This window comes from Triturus cristatus, chromosome 1_2 (genome assembly GCF_964204655.1).
Source record: "Triturus cristatus chromosome 1_2, aTriCri1.1, whole genome shotgun sequence".
NCBI classification, from domain to species: domain Eukaryota; kingdom Metazoa; phylum Chordata; class Amphibia; order Caudata; family Salamandridae; genus Triturus; species Triturus cristatus.
This window is the reverse complement of record NC_140580.1, coordinates 121,659,521-121,682,281: the sequence shown is the minus strand read 5'-3', so window position 1 is coordinate 121,682,281 and position 22,761 is coordinate 121,659,521.

Below are 22,761 nucleotides of genomic sequence, written 5' to 3'. Positions count from 1 at the left end.
ACATCACTGATGACATCTCAAAGGACATCACTGATGACATCATCCAGTGAATGTGTGTTTTAATGAAAATTAAATATGTTTTATATATGTATATCTCAAGGTCGATGGAAGAATAAATGGGTATATAAGTGTCTAAATGGATGATTTGTTTTTGAAAAATTGATTGTGTAACTGACTGATTAAGTGTATCATAGTGAATACATGGCTTAGTGAGTAATGTTTAAATATGTAAATATCTGTATCAGTCTCTCACTTTGTGTATAAGTGGCTGCATGGGTTGGTGAGTAGCTACATGGGTGTCTATATAGGTTATTAGTTGGTTTTTTGAGTATCAGTGTCTGCATGGTTCGGTGGGGGGTATTACGTAGTGCATAGGTGCATGAATGAGTGACTCACTCTTTGTATGTGTTGAAGACAGCATGTGTGCAGGACTGTATGGGTGGATGAGTGTGTGTATGGGTGTGTTAGTGAGTGAATGACTGTCTCAATAGTGTCTTTATGAGTAACTACATATGTTTTAAACTAGTATAAGTGACTATTGGTGTATATAAGTGAGTATATGTGAGAGTGAGAGATTGAAAGAGTTCCTGTATGAATAAGTATGTGTTTCTATAAGTGATTGTAAGTTTCCGTAGAAGTAAGTGTGGTGGTGTGTGTATAACTGTATATGCAAATAAATGTATGTTTGATTCTTTATTAGCATGAGTGACTATGTGTGTGAGTAACTCTATGGATGAGTGGCATTGTGTAACAGGATGTATAGGTGTATGAGTACATATGATGAGTGAATACATGTATGAGTGACTGTATAGGACTGTTGGTGAATGAGTGGATGTGTATGTGGATCTTAGAATTACTGAAGAGGTTGTTGTAACTGGTATTGGTATGTCCATTGTTTTGAAAAGTTTAGTCTCTATTTTTGAATGTGTGTATCAAAGGTTATATTAGGATGAGAGGAGGTCTGCCACTCTATCACAAGGATGATGTCATCAGTGATGTCATAAGTGATGTCATTTGAGATGTCATCAGTGATGTCATGAGTGATGTCACTGACCATGTCATGAGTGATGTAATATGTGACGTCATCAGCAGTGCATTGCGGGCGCGTGAGTTATAGTTAGCTGAACTAACTATAACGGGGGAATTTCAATGGTTTTGTACAAGTGAAAAGTCCAGCTAACTATAACACCCCTGAAACCTATGGTTTTTTCAGTGAATTTCTGAGGTTTTTTAAATGCTAATTCCTAACTATAACGTGCCTGAAACCTATGGTTTTTTCTGTGAATTTCAAAGGTTTTTTAAATGCTAATTTCTAACTATGCCTACAGAGATAGGACATGTGAAGAAAGAAGAAAAAATGCACAGAAAGAAAAAAAAGAAGTGCAGAAAGAAGCAACAGAAGTCCTCAAAGACGAAGAAAAGTGCAGGAAGAAGGATAACGTGCAGAAAGAACAAAAAGTAGAGCAGAAAGAAGCCTTGTTGCAAAATCATCCTGTACCCTCAACTTTTTCAGACGGATACTGGTGGTAACTGAGTCTGAGTCTGACTAACCAGTCCTAGAGCCAGTGCTATGTTAAAAGACACTTAGAATACAGTGAAAACACCTACATACACTAGGGAACATTATGCGTTGGGGTCCCCCTGTGATTAGCATGACCTCCTCTGTAAGCCCCTAGTATATAATAGGGCAGGGGGATTAAAACTACCTCTTAAAACAGGCCACAGGGTGTTTTTGCACACGTTAACTCAGGCCCCGTCCCCTCCCTTCACCACTGTGTAAACACGCCCTGTGTCCGTTTTTAGTTGGGAGATTAAGTTCATTTGAATCCTGAGGGTCCCTAGGGTCCAACTAGCCCACTAGGTACCTCCAGTAAGTGCCACAGAGCTGCGTTGCAGAGAGGTGTAAAAAGTGGCACGGCCTGGGCCACCTCTCTGCAATGCAGCTCAGTGGCGCTTACTGGAAGCACTTGGTGGGCTAGTTAGCCCCCAGGGGCCCTCAGTATTGAAGGAAAATTATATCCCCAATTTAAAACGTGCCATAGTGCGTGTTTGCACACGTCACCTCAGGCCCCGTCCCCTCCCTTCACCACTGTGTAAACGCGCCCTGTGGCTGTTCTAAGTTGAGAGATTAAGTCCCCTTGAATCCTATGGGTACCTAGGGTCAAACTAGACCACTAGGTACCTCCAGTAAGCGCCACAGAGCTGCGTTGCAGAGAGGTGTAAAAAGGGGCTTGGCCTCAGAACACCTGTCTGCAGCGCAGCTCCCTGGTGCATACTGGAGATGCCTGTTGGGCTAGTTGGCCCTCAGGGACCCTCAGTATTGAAGAGGAATAAATTCCACCAACTTACAACTCGCCAGGGGGCACGTTTGCAGAGTGCTGCAAGGAGGGGGCGTGGCCTCCGGCACGATGCCAGTCTTTTATTTATTTTAATTTTTTAAGAAGGGGGGCTGTGTGGTTCCCCTTCTTATTCTAATTTATTGGCCCTGATGACCCCATCCCCCAGGGCCTGTCTCCTAATTATATTTTTTTGACCCCAATCCCCAGGGCCGGCCACTGTTTTTTATTATTTTTAAAAAATATATATTTATAGACACACCTAGGACATGCTGGACAAACCGTACGTACCTATCACCATGACGATTTGCGTGATATTCATTAAAAGGCGACTATGCATACAATGAATCCACGTGGAATGTATTTACACCACTAGTGAAGCTCTGACATGTCTGATGCCCTACCGTGCCTAATCCCGGTAGACACCCTTGTCGTTTATTTATACAAACATGGGTAGCTATTGACGGGCACATTTAATACACATGCACACCAAGCCATTCAAAGGGGATTCGACAAAAATTCGACCAAAACTATGCAAGAAATCCCCCTCACGGTTAATAAAACACACATCCACTGCCGGATGTGTAATACTTTTTATTTTACTCTCTGGAAAGGGGACAAACATCACTTGAGAGTCACAGCACGCTCCTGGCAGAGCCCAATGCTGTGTTACACCCACCATTGCCTGCTGAGTGCCACACACCTCTGTGTTGTATTCCACTAGCTAGTGCATATGCTATGACACTCTCTAGCCCATGTGCACTGTAACACCACCCCGTGAATATGTCATGCCACACTTGTCTTCGCACGGGTTATATTGCCCCATCTAACGTGCCTTCCTCGATGCCTATGTTATAACGCACAGTGCTATGCCATACATATTACAATCTGGGATCCATATCTTTGTCACAGTGCATATGCAACGTTACACTCCCCAGCACATATTTTATATTACAACTTTAGAGACTAGTTAGGTTACACAACACTGCCCTGTGCATATTACACTCCAAGGCGCATATCGCATAGCACGCGCTAGTGCCTGTGCTATCTCGCGCTCTCCAATGAATCTGTCATTGCGCACAATGTATTGCATATTATATTTCACGCCCGGTTCATCTTATATCACACTTTTTGGTGCATAGTTTATACCATACACTATATCTAGTTTTCATTTTCAATCGTGCTCTCAGGACTATGTTCTATATAACACTGTGTTCACCTACCCTTTTCAAGGGCATTACATTTTGCGATAGGGGGTGGAGGGTCAGGGGGTGTTTCTGCCAAGTGAGCCCGGAGTCACAGTCACAAACTTCCTCTTCTTCCTGAATAAAAGTGAGATTATGCTGCATACTTGTTCATATTTTAAGTAGTTCGCACAGACACACGTTTTAAAAACAATAAAGTTCCTAATACCCGCCTTCCCTGAACAGTTAGCTTGCTGCCCCATCCCCCTCCTCCCTATCCTCTGTTGTGTGAATCCATGGACTAGCCTCCTCCCTCCTGCCATGCATGGTCTGATGTGCTGCCACTGCCCTCAATTTAGTATGATGTACCAGTCCACTCCTCCTGCCCTCCATTGCCCAATTCTATGCCCCATCATTGACCTCCTGCTTAAACTCTGTGCTTAGCTTGCTGCCCCTATTCTCCTTCCCCCTGCCCACGATGTATTTGTGTATGCCCCTGCTCCATCCTTTTTGCCCACCATGTTCCATGGACCTGCCACTCCTATCTACTCTGAGTGTTCTGTTGAGCTGCCACTCCCCTCCCACCTGCCTAGCATTGTCAGATGACTGTAACCTGTCCCTGCCACCTCCACCCTGCCTGTCCACATGCCATGCCCCTATCCTCTTCCTCCTGTCCTACATGGTCCATTGTACTGCCACACCCTTCTGCCCTCCCTGGTCTGTTGTGCTGCAACTGCTCCTCCTGCCTGCCCCGTGCGGTCTGTTGTGAGGCCCCTTCCCCTGAACTTTCTTGTCTGTGCATAGGTCCTTACCCTCCCTTCTATCCTCCATCGTCCTTTGTGCATGCCCCTGCACCCTCCTTCTTGCCCATCATAGCCATTGTGCTACCACTAACCCTCCCACTTGCCATACATGGTCTTCTGTGCTGCCATGGCCCCTCCCACCTTCCCTGTGTGGTCAGTTAGCTGCCCCTGAACCCCTCCCACCTTCCCTCCATGGTCTGTGTGTATGCCATCACAGTCTCACTGTTGCTCTTCATGGTGTGTCTTGCTTCTAGTGCCCATCCTGCCTGACCTCCATGGCTATCTTGCTGCTCCTGCCCTGCCCCCTTGCCCCCAGCCCTCTGTTTACATGTGCAGACCCCTACTCCCTCCCTCCTGGCTTGTCTGTTCCATTGTAATGCCCCTGATCCATCCCTCCTGCCCTTTATGGTCTGTTATGCTGCAGCTTTCTCTCCTGTCTGTCCATTATGGTCCTGCCTCTTGCCCCTCTGTTCTCTGTTGTCCATGTGCATGGTCCTGTCCCCTCCCTCTTGCTTTCTATGGATTTTTGTGCTGCACTCCCGTCCCGCATGCCCTGTGTGGTGTATTGTGCTGCTGCAAACCCTGATGCCTGCCCTGCAGGGTCAGTTTGGTGCACCTCTCCATGTCCCTCCTGTCCTCTGTTATCCAAATCCATGTCCCTACCCCATTTCCTTCCATGATCCAATGTACCATACTTGCGAACATTTTGAACTTGATAAGAGGGAGATTTTGAATAAAAACTGGGGTATTGATTTTCCCCTTTGAGTTACATTGAAAAAGAGGAGATTGTAGACAGGAGACAGATAAAATAAAGCCCATTTGAGCTTAAAAACATTGGACGTTTCCTGGCTGAATCGGGTCTGTTGGCATGTATGGTTGTACTACCATTGCCTCTTCCTTCTGCCCACAATGGTCTATTACATTGCCACAGCCTCTGTTGCAAGTCCTGTATTGTTGGTTTGTTGCCCCTGCCCCCCTTTCCACTGCCCTCCATAGTCTGTTGTGCTGCCACGGCTCTTCCTGCCTGCTCAGTGTGGTTAAATTGTTGCCTTTGCACCCTCCTACCTGCCTTCAATTTTCAGAGTCCATGCCCCTGGCCTCTGCCTCTCAACTGTATCCTAATGAACAACTAGATTGCTAACATTCTATATTTATTACAAAAGTGTGGAACGCCTGACGTCATCTTGATATAATCAAAACTGTAATACCTAGAGCATTTCCTTTAGAAATTACATATATGAGAGGGTCTTATTGGCATCACAATTATGGTTAGTGCTCTAAAAGACTAAAATAAGGACATATTTTCTGAGTTTTCAAATAGCGAGAAAGCACTTTTAAATTATTTGCTACCTTTATGTTTTCTTATCCAGTTGACCACTTGATTAAATGTTGCACTTAGGGGAGAGGATGTGGTGTTACTTCCAGAACTGCAGACTTTGCAACTGGGGAACCAGGTTGGAGTTTCTGCTTCAGCTCGACATTCTGTGATTCTGGTCAAATCACTTAGTCTCCCCATGTCTACAACCAAAATGAATTTGTTCTTGTGTGATGTAACCAATGCTCATGTAAAGCACTCCAATACCTGACAAGTCTGCACTATATAACACTGCAAAAACACAAAATAATAAGTGTTTTGCACACTTCTGTCATTGGGCTATATTTGGGCTACATCTGGGTGATTTTGGGCTACATTTGGGCTCTTTTGTCTCCGGTGGCCATCTTGGGAGATTTATTTGTTATGAAGTTTCCTAATTTCCTCATGTACTGCAGTCTCCTCAGTAGGAAATGCTTTCAGTTTTTTACTTTGATTCTATCATGAAGGTATTCAGATATGTCACACATTTGCCATAAATTCTGAATGTTAGCACTCTAGTTGCTCATTAGATCACTGTAGTAAAACTACTGTTCACCATGGAAGTCTGCTCCTGGTATTAAAAGTGCATGTTTCAGTCTGCATGTCAGAATTTTTTAATGAAATAGAAGAGGATTTGAGAAGTCACTCAAAATGTGCCCTCATTTTCTTTCTTCAGCATTAATCATAACTTCTATGGCAAAATGAACCCCCTCATTGTGTTCCTTTTTAAATTAAATGTTTTAAGTGTTACCAGTTTATTCCAATCAAGATGGCTTCAGGTGTGCCATACTTTTGTCATAATGAAGACAGTAAGTGCTCTAGTTGTTTTTGAGAACACTCTGGGACATTCTGTCATTGGGCTATACTTGGGCTACATCTGGGTGATATTTGGGCTACATTTGGGCTCTTTTGTCTCTGGTGGCCATTTTGGCAGACTTATTTGTTATGAAGTTTCCTAATTTCCTCATTTACTGCAGTCTCCTCAGTAGGAAATGCTTTCAGTTTTTTACTTTGATTCCAAAGGCATTCAGATGTGTCACACATTTGCCATAAATTCAGAATGTTAGCACTCGTTTTGCTCATTAGATCACTGTAGTAAAGCTACTGCTCACCAGGGAAAACTGCTGCTGGTATTGCAAGTGCATGTTTCAGTCTGCATGTCAGAATTTTTTAATAAAATAGAAGAGGATTTGAGAAGTCACTCAAAATGTGCCCTAATTTTTCTTTCTGCAGCACTAATCATACTTATTATGGAAAAATGAACCCCCTCATTTTGTTCCTTTTTAAATTAAATGTTTTAAGAGTTACCACTTTAATCCAAGCAAGATGGCTTCAGGTGTGCCATACGTTTATCATAAGTAGGACTTTTAGCGCTCTAGTTGTTCTTTGGAACACTCTGGGAAGCTGCAGTAGAACACAAAGGAATCAACTGACAGTCTCTGCCCTTGTTGGATGTACATGTTTTACTGAGAATGTCAGACTTTATTCTCACATGACTGAGAAAGATAATGTGAATTTAGAGAAAATAAGCTCTCAGTTTAGCTTATAGATCACCTTTCAAACCTCTGTGGGAAAAGCATGAGAAAATATTTTTCTCTCAATCATGATATCCCAGCAGAAGGCTTTTTCACATGGTGAAATCACCTTAGAAAATACCACAAATTTAAAATGAGTATGGTACTTTCAACAAATGATTTATAATGTAACTAAAGTCTTAAAACCTTCTATTAACTGCAATGCTTTTTAATGAGGTGCTATCATGTATATTGGTCCCAAGATGGCTGCCAACACTTCTTGGATGAAGTGCTGACAGCCAATCAGATCTCAGGATGAGATGTGTGGTTAGGCTCCGCCCACATATATATATGATTTTACTTTTGATTTTCTCAGGAACTACTGAACAGATTGACACCAGACCTGCAAAAGGCACATCCCTGACCTGAGGACTACCGCTCTGCCAGATTTCAAGTAATTCTGTTCAGCCGTTCGGGCTGTACCTTGGACTAAAGGTCCCTATGGAAAATTGCATGGGGAAAACGCGTTTTGGGACCCCCCTTTTTTCTCAGCCCCCGCTTGACGAATCCCCCCGAGACTTTCAGGGTAGGAGCGGAGCGGAGCGCCCCACCTATTTTGAAAATTTTGCGAGGATTCGTCAACCGGCGCCAAAGTTATTCCAAATAGAATGTTGCGGATTTCCTATGGAAACACGGTCCTAACTATAACTATCTACTGGCGACCGCCAGTAGATAATATATATATATAAATATATGTTAGAACCGGCGGTCTCTAGTTGGCAGAGGTATACACTTCTGACAAATAGGGACCTACCAACTCTAGTCAGGGAAAGGGGATTACACACTCAGATAACCCCTGCTACCCCCTTGGTAGCTTGGCAGAGCAGACAGGCTTATCTCAGAGGCAGTGTGTTAAGCATTTATGACCACATACAGTAATAAAGTGAATACACTACAGATGGACACGACACAGAAGTTACTATAAAAATAGTATTTTTATATAAGGCTTAGCACAAGACCAAATAACGACAAAAATATACCACAGTCTTAATAAATACTCTTTGGAAGGAAAAATAATAGTTCAAGTAAGGTTTCTTCTTGGCAAATAGTTCTTTAGCAAAGTATTCTTCTGAGCACAGTTCTTTGGCAACAATGTAACCCCCACAGGAGTCACACGACGTCGAGTCTACAAGATTCCCAAGGTTCGGCGTTGACCGCGAGGAGCGCTACGTCGAGCCTGGAGTCGCAACAGACCCCACAAGTACAGTACTTTGAGAAACGACGAAAACGAGGATCCACGGCGTCGAGATGTCGGCGTCGAGGTCGGCGTCGATCGTGCCTCGGAGTCGGGTCAATCCGCAGCGGTGTCGAGGGATGTCGGGCCAGAGCAATGCTCACGGCGTCGAGAAGGGCGTCGAGTCGATGCGATCAGCAGCGGCGTCGGGACGGGGTCGCTTGGAGGTGGAGCCGATACTCACTCCTCACTGGCGTTGATACCGGCGTCGAGACGGGGTCACTTGGAGCAGGGGCGTCGAGACTGCAGATTTTCACTTGTGTACTGGAAACAACACTTTCCAGCAATTCGGCAATTCAGTAGATGGTGAAGTCCTTTGGCCCTGTGACTTCAACAGGAGACTGGCACTCTTCCAGTCCTCGGAGATTTCCTAGCAAGTGTTCAGAGAGTACACACCAAGTTCCTCTCTCCTTGTTCCTTGGCAAAAATAAAGAAGCAGCTTTCAGGTTCCTCCACAGCAAAACAGCACTCTGGCAGAAAGGGGAGGCAAGTCCTTAGATCAGCAGGCTTCTTGTCCTTGGTACAGGTTTCCTTGTCAGAAGTGATCTGAGTTCTTGGTTCAGGGGTCCTTCTCTTATACCCCTTTTTCCCTTTGTTCCCTTTGTCCAAGCAGGGAGATTCCCACCATCTCAGGTTTGTTGTGGGTGTTGCCAGGCAGAGGCACCTGGCCTATTCACTGAGCAGGGCAGAGTCCTCAGCCGCCCAGCAGGAGGCGGAGCCAGTATTGTCACTGGCAGGAGCAGGGCTATCAGTCGCCCAGCAGGAGATGGAGCCAGTATTATGTCAGGCAGGGCAGGCTACTCTTCCCTCACTCTATGTGTAAACGCCCCATTCACCCCACACTGACTCATTCAGACCTCTGGAGCCACCCAGCCCCTGACACACACACCAAACCAGCAGAGACCGGTAGATAGTTGGACAAGAAAATAGCCACTTTCTAAAAGTTCTATTTTCAAACATAGAATTTAAAAACCATCCATCCTAAAGGGTGTGTTATTAAATTCTGAGTTCAGGGATACTAAACTCGACTTGCTACCATGCTCCCTGAGTCAGATAGATTATAATGGAGTTAATAATCAGTCTGCCCAGTCTGGCCTATTGGAGGCAGGTAGCCCTTCAATAGTGAAAAACGAAAATGGCTGTAATTCACTATTAGGTCATGCCACACACATCAGGGCATGACCTACCTTTTACCAACAATGCACCCTGCCCTAGGGCCTACCATAGAGGTGTCTGAAATGTGGCAAAGTGAAGGTTTAGAGACTAGTAAGTAGGTTTCCTTACCAAGTCGACATGGCAGTCAGGGACTGCACGCAGGCGCTGCGGTGGCAGGCCTGAGACACATTTTACACGCTGCTTCTGTGGGTGGCACAACCAGTGCTGCAAGCCCACCAGCAGCAGTTAACTTACACGCCCTTGGCACACGCAGTGCACTAGACTAGGGTCTGAACAGTAAGTCAACCAAGCCAATCATGGTAACACCAATCAATGTAACAATTTAACATAGGGAGCACTTGCACTGTGGCACTGATCAGCAGTGGCACAGTGCCCAAAGCAATAATCCAGCAAAAACATCGTAAACAGAGGAGGCAAACAGAAACAAAATGGAGGAGAGACTCATGCCAATGATGCCAGGGCTAACACGTGTCCCCTCCAGCTGAAATGTGGGGAGAACTACCCTTCACCCAGGGAGTCCTCATCACTAAGGCGGAAAAATCTGGACAGACCAGCAGCATTGGCGTGATCTGTACCAGGGCGGTGTTCCACCGTAAAGTCCATCCCCTGTAGGGAAATGGACCACCTAAACAGTTTTGGGTTCTCACCCCTCATCTGCATTAACCATCTGAGGGGCCTGTGGTCTGTCTGAACCCGGAAGTGAGTCCCAAACAGGTAGGGTCTTAGCTTCTTCAGCGCCCAGACCACAGCAAATGCCTCACGCTCTATCGCACTCCACCTTTGTTCCCTGGGAAGTAACCTCCGGCTGATGAAGGCTACAGGTAAGTCTCGGCCCTCCTCATTCATCTGTGCTAGAACAGCCCCCACACCATGCTCTGAAGCGTCTGTCTGGACAATGAATTCTTTTGAAAAGTCGGGTGCCTGGAGGACCGGTGCTGTACACATTGCAGTTTTCAGGGTGTCAAAGGCGTTCTGACAGGCGTCAGTCCAGATCACAAGTCTCGGCTGCTTCCTGGAAGTCAGCGAGGTCAAGGGGTGCACAATGTTGCCATACCCCTTGACAAACCTCCTGTAGTAACCCGTGAGACCCAAGAAGGCTCTCACCTGAGTCTGGGTTTTGGGCGGTTCCCAAGCCAGGATGGTATCTATCTTGGGTTGCAGGGGGGCCACCTTGCCGCTCCCTACTTGGTGCCCCAAGTACACCACTGAACCCTGCCCAATCTGGCACTTACTAGCCTTGATTGTGAGGCCTGCTCTGCGCAGGGCCAACAACACTTCCTGGAGGTGGCGCAAGTGTTCCTCCCAGCTGGCGCTGAACACTGCTATATCGTCCAGGTAGGCGGCGCTGAAATCTTCCAGCCCGGCCAATACCTGGTTAACCAACCTCTGGAATGTGGCAGGGGCATTCTTCATCCCAAAGGGCATCACACGGAACTGGTAGTGCCCATCTGGTGTGGAGAATGCAGACCTCTCTTTTGCCCCATCAGTCAAGGCGATCTGCCAGTACCCAGACGTTAGATCAAACGTACTAAGGTACCGGGCAGCCCCCAACCGATCGATGAGCTCATCAGCTCTGGGGATGGGGTGCGCGTCAGTCTTGGTGACCGAATTGAGTCCTCGGTAATCCACACAGAACCGAAGTTCTGGTGAAGCACCAGGCGCCGCAGCCTTTGGGACCAAGACCACTGGGCTGGCCCAAGGACTGCTAGAGGACTCAACCACCCCTAAGGCAAACATCTTGGAGACCTCCTCCTTGATATATGCTCTGACCTTTTCAGTCACCCTGTAGGCCTTGTGCCTCACAGGAGTGCTGTCCCCAGTGTCCACATCATGGACACACCACTGAGTGACACCAGGGATTAAGGAGAACAGATCAGGGAATTGTACCAACAGATGGCGACAATCTTGCTGCTGCTCAGGGGTCAGTGTGTCAGAGAGGACAACACCATCCACTGACCCATCTTTTTCTTTTGCACACAGGAGGTCAGGAAGAGGCTCACTCTCCTCCTCCATCCCAGCATCTGTGGCAAGGAGCATGCCCACTTCGGACCTGTCTAAGTGGGGCTTTAACCGGTTGACATGCAGGACCCTTAAGGGGTTCCTGGGAGACTTCAAGTCCACCAAGTAGGTGACATCGCTCTTTTTCTCCACAACCTCAAATGGTCCAGTCCACCTGTCCTTGAGCGCACAAGGTTCCACAGGGGCCATGACCCAAACTTTCTGACCAGGTTGAAGCTCAACCAGAGTGGCATTCTGATCGTACCACCGCTTCATCTCTTCCTGGCTGGCCTCCAGATTTGCCTGAGCAAGATCTCTGAAGCGCCGAGTCTGGTTCCTAAAGGCCAGCATGTAACTATATACATCCTGGGGAGGTTTCCTGGGAGATTGCTCCCAGCCTTCTTTGACCAGACTCAAAGGTCCTCTTACCGGGTGACCATACAAAAGCTCAAAGGGGCTGAACCCTAGAGACTTCTGTGGCACCTCACGGTAAGCAAACAGCAGGCATGGCAAGAGGACGTCCCATTTACGCCTCATTGGTTCTTCAAGACCCATGATCATGCCTTTTAGGGTCCGGTTGAATCTCTCAACCAGCCCGTTACCTTGAGGGTGGTAAGGAGTGGTAAACTTGTAGGTTACCCCACACTCCTTCCACAGAGACTTCATATAATTCAAAATGAAGTTGGTGCCCCGGTCTGACACCACCTCTCTGGGGAACCCCATGCGGGAGAAAACACCCATCAGTGCCCGTCCCACCACGGGGGCCGTCACTGTGCGGAGAGGGATGGCTTCCGGGTACCGGGTGGCATGGTCCACCAAGACCAGGATAAACCTGTTGCCCATGGCTGTCTTGGGGTCCAGTGGCCCCACAATGTCAATTCCCACTCGCTCAAAGGGGGTACTGACGACGGGAAAAGGTTGGAGGGGAGCCTTCTGCTTCCGCCCACTTTTTCCACTTGCCTGGCAAGTTTGACAGGTCCTACAATGGATATCTGAATCCCTTCTCATCTGGGGCCAATAAAAATGGGTGACAAGCCTGTCATAGGTCTTGTCCTGCCCCAGATGTCCAGCTAACGGAACGTCATGAGCCAACCCCAGTAGGAAGGCTCTGAAGCGCTGGGGTACCACCAGCACACGGGCTGACCCAGGTTCAGCAGCCTTAGGCTCGCTATACAGGAGGTCGTTCTCCCAGTAGACCCAATGTGATCCTGACTGATCACCTGTCGTTTGGGCTGAGGCCTGCTGCCTCATACCCACAAGAGAAGGGCACACTTTCTGTTCAGCACAAAATTCCTCCCTGGAGGGACCACCATCCTGCTGCCAATGGGTCAGCTCGGGCAGGTCTCCCAGTTCGGCCACTTGTTCTCCTGTCGGTTCCAGGGCATCCCCCTCAGGGTCTGCTCCCTCCTGGACCGCGGGAACGATGGGGGACGGTTTCCCGCGCCCCCTGCCCCTTCTCTTCACGGTTGGGACCTGGGCCATACTTTCAGGCTCCAGGGCCCCATCAACACCCTTACTGACTGACATGGACCGGGTGGTCGCACACACCCACTCAGGCAGACCCAACATTTCCAGATGCGATTTTCTCTCCACCTTAGCCCAAGGGGAGTCCTCCAAATCATTGCCCAAGAGACAATCAACAGGCATGGCGGGCCTCACAGCAACCTGAAGAGTACCTGAGACCCCCCCCCACTCAAAGGGAACTTGAGCTACCTCACACTGACTCTGTGAGTTGTCAGCAGCTACAACGGGGTAGAATGCATGAGGGACCACCTGCTCTCTGGACACCAAGTGACACTTGACAGCTGTCACACTCGCTCCGGTGTCTCTGAGAGCTTCCACCCTATGGCCATTAATGGTCACCCACTGCCTATATTTCTTAGTGTTACTAGGCAGAGGGGTTGGAGGGACCATTTCCACGTCTCCTAAAGAGACCAGGGACATTTCTGCGGGACCCCGCCCACCGGGGGCACCCATCTCCTCCCCTCCCAGGGCTACACTCGCTACCTGCCGAGGGGGTGCACGCGGCGGTGCATTCGAATCCTTCATGGGACACTGGGGATCATAATAACGGTGTCCCACCTGCTTACAGGCATAGCAGATCATGGGGCCCCTGTGAACAGGTTTACCTGTCGGGGCCTCTGGCTTCTTTACAGGGGGAGGCTGGGAACCCTTCCCTTGGTTCCCTTGGGGACTACTTTGGGGCCCTTTCTGAAACTCCCTCTGTTTACCCCTGTCCCCCCCACTCTTCTGCTGGGGACCCTGCCCACCTTTGGCTGAGTCTCCCACTGGACCCTTGTGGACCCTGGTACTGACCCAGCGGTCCGCCTCCTCAGCAAGTTTTCTAGGGTTAGATAGCTTGCTATCAACAAGGTGCTGGCGTAGCTCTGGAAAACAGTTATTAGACAAGTGCTCCCAAGCAAACAAATCATAAAGAGCATCATAACTATCAACCTTGCTACCCTTTATCCAACCATCCATGGTTCTGCAGAAAAAAGACACATATTCAACCCACGTAGTACCAGGCAATTTCTTACATTCTCTAAAGGTTTGTCTGTACTTTTCTGGAGTTAAGCCATATCTCAGCATTAAAGCATCTTTCATATGAGTATAAGACATCCTATCCTCAGCAGGAAGGCTCAACAAGGTATCTCTCCCTTCATTTGTAAAGCGGCTCCACAACCCCGTTCCCCAATCTTTCTCAGGGACCCGGTGGGCCAATAACGCTAACTCATATGCTTTAAACCATTGGCTAATATCTTCATTCTTACTGTAATCTTTGATCACATCTTTAGGAAAATAAAACCTACTTTCTGCAGGCACAGATGGAGTGCTGCCACCAGAGGGATTCAACTCTAAACTCTTAGTTTTAAGCTCCATCTCCCTCACCATCTTCTCACGTTCAAACGCTAATTTCTCTCTCTCAAAATCGAATCTTTTGCTCTCCATTTCAGCTTCTCTCTTGCTTCTTGCATTCTCTAATTCCAACTGCCCTCCTAATTTAAGTTTTGCCATTTCTAACTTGTACCCCCTCTCATTCTCCCTGTCTTCTAATTCTTCGGGGGAAAGGCTCCTAGAGGACGCACTACTGCCTGGAGATGACACTGGCCCACCTGTGGGCTCTTCCTCTTCCTCTTCTTCTTCCTCTTCCGGTACCACCACCGGATCAGAGGGATTTCTGGCCTCTAACCAGGCCTTCAGCGCTTTGAGGAAGCCCTCTTTCTTTGAGACACCTGTGGTAGGAACTTTAAACTGCTTGCAAAATCCTTTTAGATCTTTTAGCGTGTAGGAATCTATCTTCTCCTTATCAAATTCCCCCACAACAATCTCCACAGGTGTAGTGACTCCGGCATTCTCCATGGTCAAAACTGGCAGTGTTTTAAAAAAAATAAGCTCCAGGAAAGCGGAGAACAAAAATAGAATATCCTACCAAACAGACTGTGGCTGCGTTATGGTCTGCTTTCACTATGTAGCGTACACTAATCACTGCACATGAGTCATAAATGCAAAGTTCAAATCCTCACCGCTGACCACCAATGTTAGAACCGGCGGTCTCTAGTTGGCAGAGGTATACACTTCTGACAAATACGGACCTACCAACTCTAGTCAGGGAAAGGGGATTACACACTCAGATAACCCCTGCTACCCCCTTGGTAGCTTGGCAGAGCAGACAGGCTTATCTCAGAGGCAGTGTGTTAAGCATTTATGACCACATACAGTAATAAAGTGAATACACTACAGATGGACACGACACAGAAGTTACTATAAAAATAGTATTTTTATATAAGGCTTAGCACAAGACCAAATAACGACAAAAATATACCACAGTCTTAATAAATACTCTTTGGAAGGAAAAATAATAGTTCAAGTAAGGTTTCTTCTTGGCAAATAGTTCTTTAGCAAAGTATTATTCTGAGCACAGTTCTTTGGCAACAATGTAACCGCCACAGGAGTCACACGACGTCGAGTCTACAAGATTCCCAAGGTTCGGCGTTGACCGCGAGGAGCGCTACGTCGAGCCTGGAGTCGCAACAGACCCCACAAGTACAGTACCTTGAGAAACGACGAAAACGAGGATCCACGGCGTCGAGATGTCGGCGTCGAGATGTCGGCGTCGAGGTCGGCGTCGATCGTGACTCGGAGTCGGGTCAATCCGCAGCGGTGTCGAGGGATGTCGGGCCGGAGCAGCGCTCACGGCGTCGAGAAGGGCGTCGAGTCGATGCGATCAGCAGCGGCGTCGGGACGGGGTCGCTTGGAGGTGGAGCCGATACTCACTCCTCACTGGCGTTGATACCGGCGTCGAGACGGGGTCACTTGGAGCCGGGGCCGATACCCACTGCTCACTGGCGTTGCTGCTGGCGTCGAGACTGCAGATTTTCCCTTGTGTACTGGAAACAACACTTTCCAGCAATTCGGCAATTCAGTAGATGGTGAAGTCCTTTGGCCCTGTGACTTCAACAGGAGACTGGCACTCTTCCAGTCCATGGAGATTTCCTAGCAAGTGTTCAGAGAGTACACACCAAGTTCCTCTCTCCATGTTCCTTGGCAAAAATAAAGAAGCAGCTTTCAGGTTCCTCCACAGCAAAACAGCACTCTGGCAGAAAGGGGAGGCAAGTCCTTAGATCAGCAGGCTTCTTGTCCTTGGTACAGGTTTCCTTGTCAGAAGTGATCTGAGTTCTTGGTTCAGGGGTCCTTCTCTTATACCCCTTTTTCCCTTTGTTCCCTTTGTCCAAGCAGGGAGATTCCCACCATCTCAGGTTTGTTGTGGGTGTTGCCAGGCAGAGGCACCTGGCCTATTCACTGAGCAGGGCAGAGTCCTCAGCCGCCCAGCAGGAGGCGGAGCCAGTATTGTCACTGGCAGGAGCAGGGCTATCAGTCGCCCAGCAGGAGGTGGAGCCAGTATTATGTCAGGCAGGGCAGGCTACTCTTCCCTCACTCTATGTGTAAACGCCCCATTCACCCCACACTGACTCATTCAGACCTCTGGAGCCACCCAGCCCCTGACACACACACCAAACCAGCAGAGACCGGTAGATAGTTGGACAAGAAAATAGCCACTTTCTAAAAGTGCTATTTTCAAACATAGAATTTAAAAACCATCCATCCTAAAGGGTGTGTTATTAAATTCTGAGTTCAGGGATACTAAACTCGACTTGCTACCATGCTCCCTGAGTCAGATAGATTATAATGGAGTTAATAATCAGTCTGCCCAGTCTGGCCTATTGGAGGCAGGTAGCCCTTCAATAGTGAAAAACAAAAATGGCTGTAATTCACTATTAGGTCATGCCACACACATCAGGGCATGACCTACCTTTTACCAACAATGCACCCTGCCCTAGGGCCTACCATAGAGGTGTCTGAAATGTGGCAAAGTGAATGTTTAGAGACTAGTAAGTAGGTTTCCTTACCAAGTCGAGATGGCAGTCAGGGACTGCACGCAGGCGCTGCGGTGGCAGGCCTGAGACACATTTTACACGCTGCTTCTGTGGGTGGCACAACCAGTGCTGCAAGCCCACCAGCAGCAGTTAACTTACACGCCCTTGGCACACGCAGTGCACTAGACTAGGGTCTGAACAGTAAGTCAACCAAGCCAATCATGGTAACACCAATCAATGTAACAATTTAACATAGGGAGCACTTGCACTGTGGCACTGATCAGCAGTGGCACAGTGCCCAAAGCAATAATCCAGCAAAAACATCGTAAACAGAGGAGGCAAACTGAAAAAAATGGAGGAGAGACTCATGCCAATGATGCCAGGGCTAACACGTGTCCCCTCCAGCTGAAATGTGGGGAGAACTACCCTTCACCCAGGGAGTCCTCATCACTAAGGCGGAAAAATCTGGACAGACCATCAGCATTGGCGTGATCTGTACCAGGGCGGTGTTCCACCGTAAAGTCCATCCCCTGTAGGGAAATGGACCACCTCAACAGTTTTGGGTTCTCACCCCTCATCTGCATTAACCATCTGAGGGGCCTGTGGTCTGTCTGAACCCGGAAGTGAGTCCCAAACAGGTAGGGTCTTAGCTTCTTCAGCGCCCAGACCACAGCAAATGCCTCACGCTCTATCGCACTCCACCTTTGTTCCCTGGGAAGTAACCTCCGGCTGATGAAGGCTACAGGTAAGTCTCGGCCCTCCTCATTCATCTGTGCTAGAACAGCCCCCACACCATGCTCTGAAGCGTCTGTCTGGACAATGAATTCTTTTGAAAAGTCGGGTGCCTGGAGGACCGGTGCTGTACACATTGCAGTTTTCAGGGTGTCAAAGGCGTTCTGACAGGCGTCAGTCCAGATCACAAGTCTCGGCTGCTTCCTGGAAGTCAGCGAGGTCAAGGGGTGCACAATGTTGCCATACCCCTTGACAAACCTCCTGTAGTAACCCGTGAGACCCAAGAAGGCTCTCACCTGAGTCTGGGTTTTGGGCGGTTCCCAAGCCAGGATGGTATCTATCTTGGGTTGCAGGGGGGCCACCTTGCCGCTCCCTACTTGGTGCCCCAAGTACACCACTGAACCCTGCCCAATCTGGCACTTACTAGCCTTGATTGTGAGGCCTGCTCTGCGCAGGGCCAACAACACTTCCTGGAGGTGGCGCAAGTGTTCCTCCCAGCTGGCGCTGAACACTGCTATATCGTCCAGGTAGGCGGCGCTGAAATCTTCCAGCCCGGCCAATACCTGGTTAACCAACCTCTGGAATGTGGCAGGGGCATTCTTCATCCCAAAGGGCATCACACGGAACTGGTAGTGCCCATCTGGTGTGGAGAATGCAGACCTCTCTTTTGCCCCATCAGTCAAGGCGATCTGCCAGTACCCAGACGTTAGATCAAACGTACTAAGGTACCGGGCAGCCCCCAACCGATCGATGAGCTCATCAGCTCTGGGGATGGGGTGCGCGTCAGTCTTGGTGACCGAATTGAGTCCTCGGTAATCCACACAGAACCGAAGTTCTGGTGAAGCACCAGGCGCCGCAGCCTTTGGGACCAAGACCACTGGGCTGGCCCAAGGACTGCTAGAGGACTCAACCACCCCTAAGGCAAACATCTTGGAGACCTCCTCCTTGATATATGCTCTGACCTTTTCAGTCACCCTGTAGGCCTTGTGCCTCACAGGAGTGCTGTCCCCAGTGTCCACATCATGGACACACCACTGAGTGACACCAGGGATTAAGGAGAACAGATCAGGGAATTGTACCAACAGATGGCGACAATCTTGCTGCTGCTCAGGGGTCAGTGTGTCAGAGAGGACAACACCATCCACTGACCCATCTTTTTCTTTTGCACACAGGAGGTCAGGAAGAGGCTCACTCTCCTCCTCCATCCCAGCATCTGTGGCAAGGAGCATGCCCACTTCGGACCTGTCTAAGTGGGGCTTTAACCGGTTGACATGCAGGACCCTTAAGGGGTTCCTGGGAGACTTCAAGTCCACCAAGTAGGTGACATCGCTCTTTTTCTCCACAACCTCAAATGGTCCAGTCCACCTGCCCTTGAGCGCACAAGGTTCCACAGGGGCCATGACCCAAACTTTCTGACCAGGTTGAAGCTCAACCAGAGTGGCATTCTGATCGTACCACCGCTTCATCTCTTCCTGGCTGGCCTCCAGATTTGCCTGAGCAAGATCTCTGAAGCGCCGAGTCTGGTTCCTAAAGGCCAGCATGTAACTATATACATCCTGGGGAGGTTTCCTGGGAGATTGCTCCCAGCCTTCTTTGACCAGACTGAAAGGTCCTCTTACCGGGTGACCATACAAAAGCTCAAAGGGGCTGAACCCTAGAGACTTCTGTGGCACCTCACGGTAAGCAAACAGCAGGCATGGCAAGAGGACGTCCCATTTACGCCTCATTGGTTCTTCAAGACCCATGATCATGCCTTTTAGGGTCCGGTTGAATCTCTCAACCAGCCCGTTACCTTGAGGGTGGTAAGGAGTGGTAAACTTGTAGGTTACCCCACACTCCTTCCACAGAGACTTCATATAATTCGAAATGAAGTTGGTGCCCCGGTCTGACACCACCTCTCTGGGGAACCCCATGCGGGAGAAAACACCCATCAGTGCCCGTCCCACCACGGGGGCCGTCACTGTGCGGAGAGGGATGGCTTCCGGGTACCGGGTGGCATGGTCCACCAAGACCAGGATAAACCTGTTGCCCATGGCTGTCTTGGGGTCCAGTGGCCCCACAATGTCAATTCCCACTCGCTCAAAGGGGGTACTGACGACGGGAAAAGGTTGGAGGGGAGCCTTCTGCTTCCGCCCACTTTTTCCACTTGCCTGGCAAGTTTGACAGGTCCTACAATGGATATCTGAATCCCTTCTCATCTGGGGCCAATAAAAATGGGTGACAAGCCTGTCATAGGTCTTGTCCTGCCCCAGATGTCCAGCTAACGGAACGTCATGAGCCAACCCCAGTAGGAAGGCTCTGAAGCGCTGGGGTACCACCAGCACACGGGCTGACCCAGGTTCAGCAGCCTTAGGCTCGCTATACAGGAGGTCGTTCTCCCAGTAGACCCAATGTGATCCTGACTGATCACCTGTCGTTTGGGCTGAGGCCTGCTGCCTCATACCCACAAGAGAAGGGCACACTTTCTGTTCAGCACAAAATTCCTCCCTGGAGGGACCACCATCCTGCTGCCAATGGGTCAGCTCGGGCAGGTCTCCCAGTTCGGCCACTTGTTCTCCTGTCGGTTCCAGGGCATCCCCCTCAGGGTCTGCTCCCTCCTGGACCGCGGGAACGATGGGGGACGGTTTCCCGCGCCCCCTGCCCCTTCTCTTCACGGTTGGGACCTGGGCCATACTTTCAGGCTCCAGGGCCCCATCAACACCCTTACTGACTGACATGGACCGGGTGGTCGCACACACCCACTCAGGCAGACCCAACATTTCCAGATGCGATTTTCTCTCCACCTTAGCCCAAGGGGAGTCCTCCAAATCATTGCCCAAGAGACAATCAACAGGCATGGCGGGCCTCACAGCAACCTGAAGAGTACCTGAGACCCCCCCCCACTCAAAGGGAACTTGAGCTACCTCACACTGACTCTGTGAGTTGTCAGCAGCTACAACGGGGTAGAATGCATGAGGGACCACCTGCTCTCTGGACACCAAGTGACACTTGACAGCTGTCACACTCGCTCCGGTGTCTCTGAGAGCTTCCACCCTATGGCCATTAATGGTCACCCACTGCCTATATTTCTTAGTGTTACTAGGCAGAGGGGTTGGAGGGACCATTTCCACGTCTCCTAAAGAGACCAGGGACATTTCTGCGGGACCCCGCCCACCGGGGGCACCCATCTCCTCCCCTCCCAGGGCTACACTCGCTACCTGCCGAGGGGGTGCACGCGGCGGTGCATTCGAATCCTTCATGGGACACTGGGGATCATAATAACGGTGTCCCACCTGCTTACAGGCATAGCAGATCATGGGGCCCCTGTGAACAGGTTTACCTGTCGGGGCCTCTGGCTTCTTTACAGGGGGAGGCTGGGAACCCTTCCCTTGGTTCCCTTGGGGACTACTTTGGGGCCCTTTCTGAAACTCCCTCTGTTTACCCCTGTCCCCCCCACTCTTCTGCTGGGGACCCTGCCCACCTTTGGCTGAGTCTCCCACTGGACCCTTGTGGACCCTGGTACTGACCCAGCGGTCCGCCTCCTCAGCAAGTTTTCTAGGGTTAGATAGCTTGCTATCAACAAGGTGCTGGCGTAGCTCTGGAAAACAGTTATTAGACAAGTGCTCCCAAGCAAACAAATCATAAAGAGCATCATAACTATCAACCTTGCTACCCTTTATCCAACCATCCATGGTTCTGCAGAAAAAAGACACATATTCAACCCACGTAGTACCAGGCAATTTCTTACATTCTCTAAAGGTTTGTCTGTACTTTTCTGGAGTTAAGCCATATCTCAGCATTAAAGCATCTTTCATATGAGTATAAGACATCCTATCCTCAGCAGGAAGGCTCAACAAGGTATCTCTCCCTTCATTTGTAAAGCGGCTCCACAACCCCGTTCCCCAATCTTTCTCAGGGACCCGGTGGGCCAATAACGCTAACTCATATGCTTTAAACCATTGGCTAATATCTTCATTCTTACTGTAATCTTTGATCACATCTTTAGGAAAATAAAACCTACTTTCTGCAGGCACAGATGGAGTGCTGCCACCAGAGGGATTCAACTCTAAACTCTTAGTTTTAAGCTCCATCTCCCTCACCATCTTCTCACGTTCAAACGCTAATTTCTCTCTCTCAAAATCTAATCTTTTGCTCTCCATTTCAGCTTCTCTCTTGCTTCTTGCATTCTCTAATTCCAACTGCCCTCCTAATTTAAGTTTTGCCATTTCTAACTTGTACCCCCTCTCATTCTCCCTGTCTTCTAATTCTTCGGGGGAAAGGCTCCTAGAGGACGCACTACTGCCTGGAGATGACACTGGCCCACCTGTGGGCTCTTCCTCTTCCTCTTCTTCTTCCTCTTCCGGTACCACCACCGGATCAGAGGGATTTCTGGCCTCTAACCAGGCCTTCAGCGCTTTGAGGAAGCCCTCTTTCTTTGAGACACCTGTGGTAGGAACTTTAAACTGCTTGCAAAATCCTTTTAGATCTTTTAGCGTGTAGGAATCTATCTTCTCCTTATCAAATTCCCCCACAACAATCTCCACAGGTGTAGTGACTCCGGCATTCTCCATGGTCAAAACTGGCAGTGTTTTAAAAAAAATAAGCTCCAGGAAAGCGGAGAACAAAAATAGAATATCCTACCAAACAGACTGTGGCTGCGTTATGGTCTGCTTTCACTATGTAGCGTACACTAATCACTGCACATGAGTCATAAATGCAAAGTTCAAATCCTCACCGCTGACCACCAATGTTAGAACCGGCGGTCTCTAGTTGGCAGAGGTATACACTTCTGACAAATACGGACCTACCAACTCTAGTCAGGGAAAGGGGATTACACACTCAGATAACCCCTGCTACCCCCTTGGTAGCTTGGCAGAGCAGACAGGCTTATCTCAGAGGCAGTGTGTTAAGCATTTATGACCACATACAGTAATAAAGTGAATACACTACAGATGGACACGACACAGAAGTTACTATAAAAATAGTATTTTTATATAAGGCTTAGCACAAGACCAA